The sequence below is a fragment of the Salvelinus sp. IW2-2015 genome, linkage group LG20, assembly GCF_002910315.2.
Source record: "Salvelinus sp. IW2-2015 linkage group LG20, ASM291031v2, whole genome shotgun sequence".
Classification (NCBI taxonomy): Eukaryota; Metazoa; Chordata; class Actinopteri; order Salmoniformes; family Salmonidae; genus Salvelinus; species Salvelinus sp. IW2-2015.
The window spans coordinates 1,396,280-1,401,816 of NC_036860.1; positions in this window are offsets into that span (position 1 = coordinate 1,396,280).

Consider the following 5,537-nt stretch of genomic DNA (forward strand, 5'->3'; position numbering starts at 1 on the left):
TGGTCACGATCGTGTGGAAGAGATTCGCGACCAAAAACGCAGCATGAGGAAAATAAGCCATCTTCTTTTAATTAAATGAACGAAGATGAACATGAAACGAAACACTATACAAAAACAACAAAACAACAAATGATCGTGAAGCTAAATAACGCAAGTGCACAGACAAGCAACAGACGTTAAACAAGACAACTACCACCAAAAGCCTACTGCCTATGGCACCTTAAATATGGCTCCCAATCAGAGACAAATGAATGACAGCTGTCTCTGATTGAGACCCAATTCTAGGCAGCCATAGACATGACTAGACAACCTAACAATACTCTATCCCATAACACATACAACACCATAGACTAACCAAAACACACACAACATACAATGCCCACCAACTCACGCCCTGACCAACTAAACATAATCAAAATAACATAAAAATAGGTCAGGGAACGTGACATAACCCCCCCTCAAGTGCGTACTCCGAACGCACCACCAAAAGTCTAGGGAGGGTCTGGGTGGGCATCTGTCCACGGTGGTGGCTCCGGCTCTGGACGCTTCCCCACACCACCATAGTCACTCCCGCTTCCGTATCCCCCCCCAATGACCACCCTCCAACTAAACCCACCTAACTGAAGGGGCAGCATCGGATAAGGGGCAGCACACGGGATAAGGGGCAACACCGGGCTGAGGGACGGCACTCCGGGCTGAGGGACGCAGCTCCGGGCTGAGGGACGGCAGCTCCGGGCTGAGGGGACGGCAGCTCCGGGCTGAGGGACGGCAGCTCCGGGCTGGCTGGCGGATCCTGCTGGCTGGCTTCTGGCTGGTCTGGCTTGGCTGACGGCTCTGGCTGGTCATGGCTGGCTGACGGCCTTGGCTGGTCATGGCTGGCTGACGGCTCTGGCTGGTCATGGCTGGCTGACGGCTCTGGCTGGTCATGGCTCGCTGACGGCTCTGGCTGGTCATGGCTCGCTGACGGCTCTGGCTGGTCATGGCTCGCTGACGGCTCTGGCTGGTCATGGCTCGCTGACGGCTCTGGCGAGTCATGGCTCGCTGACGGCTCTGGCTGATCCGGTCTGGCGGAAGGCTCTGGCTGATCCGGTTCTGGCGGAAGGCTCTGGCTGATCCGGTCTGGCGGAAGCTCTGGCTGATCCGGTCTGGCGGAAGGCTCTGGCTGATCCGGTCTGGCGGAAGGCTCTGGCTGATCCGGTCTGGCGGAAGGCTCTTGGCTGATCCGGTCTGGCGGAAGGCTCTGGCTATCCGTCTGGCGGAAGCTTCTAGCGGCTCCTGTCTGGCGGACGGCTCTAGCGGCTCCTGTCTGGCGGACGGTCTTGTAGGCTCATGGCAGACGGCGGCTTTGCAGGCTCATGGCAGACGGGCGGTTTGGCAGGCTCATGGCAGACGGACAGTTCAGACGGCGTAGGGCAGACGGGCAGTTTCAGACGCCGCTGGGCAGACGGGCAGTTCAGGCGCCGCTGGGCAGACGGGCAGTTCAGGCGCCGCTGGGCAGAACGGGCAGTTCAGGCGCCGCTGGGCAGACGGGCAGTTCAGGCGCCGCTGGGCAGACGGGCAGTCAGCGCCGCTGGGCAGACGGCAGACTCTGGCCGGCTGAGACGCACTGTAGGCCTGGTGGTGCGTGGTACCGGAACTGGAGGTACCGGGGCTAGGACACGCACCTTCAGGCTAGTGCGGGAACAAACAACAGGGCACACTGGACTCCTCGTGGCGCACTCTAGGCCTGGTGCGTGTACCGGAACTGGAGGTACCGGGCTGAGGGCACGCACCTCAGGGCGAGTGCGGGGAGAAGGAACAGTGCGTACAGGGCTCTGGAGACGCACAGGAGCTTGGTGCGTGGTGCCAGAACTGGAGGCACTGGGCTGGAGACACGCACCATAGGAGAGTGCGTGGGAGGAGACAGGGCTCTGGAGATGCACTGGAAGCCTGGTGCGTGGTGTAGGCACTGGTGGTACTGAGCTGGGGTGGGAAGGTGGCGCCGGATATACCGGACCGTGAAGGAGGACACGTGCTCTTGAGCACCGAGCCTCCCAACCTTACCAGGTTGAATGGTCCCCGTAGCCCTGCCAGTGCGGCGAGGGTGAATAGCCCGCACTGGGCTATGCAGGCGAACCGGGGACACCACCTGTAAGGCTGGTGCCATGTACGCCGGCCCGAGGAGACGTACTGGAGACCAGATACGTTGGGCCGGCTTCATGGCACTCGGCTCGATGCCCAACCTAGCCCTCCCAGTGCGCAAGTGGGGAATAGCCCGCACTGGGCTAAGCACGCGTACTGGGGACACCGTGCGCTTACCCGCATAACACGGTGTCTGACCAGTACGACGCTCTCTCACTCCACGCAAGCCGGGGAGTTGGCTCCTATACTGGCGTTTTGCCTGTTTATTTGCCTTACGGAGGGAATAACTACACTGTTCGTATTCGGCCATATTCCCAGTCACCTTGCCATGGTTAAATGGGATGGTTCGCGCTTTTAGTTTTGCGCGAATGCTGCCATCTATCCSCAGTTTCTGGTTCGGGCAGGTTTTAATAGTCACAGTTGGTACAACACTTCCTATACACTTCCTGATAAACTCAGTCACCATATCAGTGTATTTGTCTATGTTGTTCTCGGAGGCTACCCGGGACAAATCCCAGTCCGCATGATCAAAACAATCTTGAAGTGTGGATTCCGATTGGTCAGACCAGCGTTGAATAGTCCTTAGCACGGGTACTTCCTGTTTGAGTTTCTGCCTATAGGAAGGGAGGAGCTAAATGGAGTCRTGATCAAATTTGCCTATAGGAAGGGAGGAGCTAAATGGAGTCGTGATCAAATTTGCCGAAGGGAGGGCGGGGGAGGGCCTTGTAGGCATCTCGGAAGTTGGAGTAGCAGTGGTCGAGTGTTTTAGCAGCGCGAGTACTACATTCAATGTGTTGATAGAACTTCGGTAACGTTTTTCTCAAATTTGCTTTGTTAAAATCCCAGCTACGATAAATGCGGCTTCAGGATATGTGGTTTCCAGTTTGCATAAAGTCCAGTGAAGTTCTTTGAGGGCCGTCGTGGTATTGGCTTGAGGGGAATATACACGACGTGACTATAACCGAAGAGAATTCTCTTGGGAGGTAATACAATTTGATTGTGAGGTATTCTAGGTCGGGTGAACTAAAGGACTTGAGTTCCTGTATGTTATCACAATCACAGCATGAGTTGTTTAATCATGAAACATACATCCCCGGAGAGATATTTATTCCATTCAAATTTCCACTCACCCATCACTCCAGACCTAGAACTAGAACTGAGCACTTTTTTTTTTTTTTTTATTTTACCCTATTTTAACTATTCAAGTCAGTTAAGAACAAATTTGTATTTACAATGACGGCTAGGAACAGTGGGTAACTGTCTTGCTCAGGGGCAGAACGACAGATGTTTTATCTTGTCAGCTCAGGGATTCATCTAGCAACCTTTCAGTTACTGGCCCAATGCTCTAACCATAGGCTACCTGGCGCCAGCATGATTAACCCTTTGCTTGATACGTTATTATAATAAAACATTCGACATTAGAATCCAGTTTACTTTTAATAACCACCGCCAATTTATCTAAAGAGCTCTAGTGCGCCTAAAGTCGTTTTCCATGGCTTTGTTGCTTATATCAGTTCTAGCGTGTCTCAATAATGACAATCTACACTGACAAAAATATAAACGCACAATGTAAAGTGTTGGTCCTATGTTCATGAATGAAATAAAAAAATCCCAGAAATGTTCCATTTGCACAAAAAACGAATTTCTCTCAAATGTTGTGCACAAATGTGTTTATTTCCCTGTTAGTGAGCATTTCTCCTTCACCAAGATAATCCATCCACCTGACAGGTGTGGCATATCAAGAAGCTGATTAAACAGCATGATCATTACACAGGTGCACCTTGTGCTGGGGGACAATAAAAGGCCACTTTAAATGTGTGCCACAGATGTCTCATGTTTTGAGGGAGCATGCAATTTGCACGATGACAACAGGAATGTCCACCAGAAGCTGTTGCCAGAGAACTGAATTTTCATTTCTCTACCATAAACGTGGCTCAACATTTGAGAAATTGAAAGCGAATGACAAGTGACTATTGCTGGTGGACAATTTAATGCGCTCAAATACTTTTAATCACGTTTGAATCACGTTTGCTTACAGTTCTATATGTACTGTTTAAGACATTTTTCTTTTTGATCAACGATGAGTTTCTGCTCGCTTAATGTCACACTCGCAAGCGCTCAAGTTTAATTTGCGCTCTTGACTGGCCTGTGCACTCGCGGGACCGCTCCTCCGCTCAACTATTTTCTTCTCTCTCGACTCACAATGCAGAGGGCTCCGTATAGCTCCTCATTGACATGATTGGTTGACTGTAGGTAGAGGCGGGAGGTCCAGTATAAAACACAAACTCACTTCCTTGGCAACYTCCTTCACAACAGCTCTGCTTTGCTAAACAAAGGAGTATGACGACTGCGGAGGCTGCATGGGGCAGTGCAGAGCCTTTTACCCACTAATGCCAGACAGCCTAAAATAATGAAAGAAAAACCTTAATGTAGCCTATAGTTATTAATTGTTCAAGAATTATACATTCATTGATTTTTAAATGTCTTGTTTTCTCTTTCAACCTGCCCGCCAACCACACTGTAAATACTTATGCTTTATTAGCACAAATATATTGAGTAGACTGAACTTAAATATTTCCAAATGTTTGACACACTCAAACACTTTAAGTGCTACTGTCTGTTTATCATATATGCATAGTCACTTTAACTATACATTCATGTACATACTACCTCAATTGGGCCGACCAACCAGTGCTCCCGCACATTGGCTAACCGGGCTATCTGCATTGTGTCCCACCCACCACCCGCCAACCCGTCTTTTTACGCTTCTGCTACTCTCTGTTCATCATATATGCATAGTCACTTTAACCATATCTACATGTACATACTACCTCAATCAGCCTGACTAACCGGTGTCTGTATGTAGCCTCGCAACTTCTATATTCTCACTACTGTATATAGCCTGTCTTTTTACTGTTGTTTTAGTTCTTTATCTACCTATTATTCACCTAATACCTTTTTTGCACTATTGGTTAGAGCCTGAAAGTAAGCATTTCACTGTAACCTGTTGTATTCAGCGCACGTGACAAATAAACTTTGATTTGATTTGACTCAAAATTTGATGAGAAGTCATATGAACTTTACATTTTTAAGTTGACCTAAACAAGTACACACTTTTAAGTATTTATAACATATTATTTTTAAGTGACAGTAGCTTAGTTGTATAAGTGAATATAACAAAACAGGGCTTGCACATTGAATATTTATTTGCTTGTAGATGCAACTTAAACGCAATTGTCACAAAACAAAACGTGATTTTTACAAGTTAGCATAACATTTGTTTTACTTTAAGTACCTTGAACTCAAATGATTTCACTTTCTCACACAAAGAAATTCTTTGAAACAACAGTTAAGTAATTTTGCACACAAACGTAATTAGTGCAATTTAMATAAAAAATATACTTTTATTTTGTTAC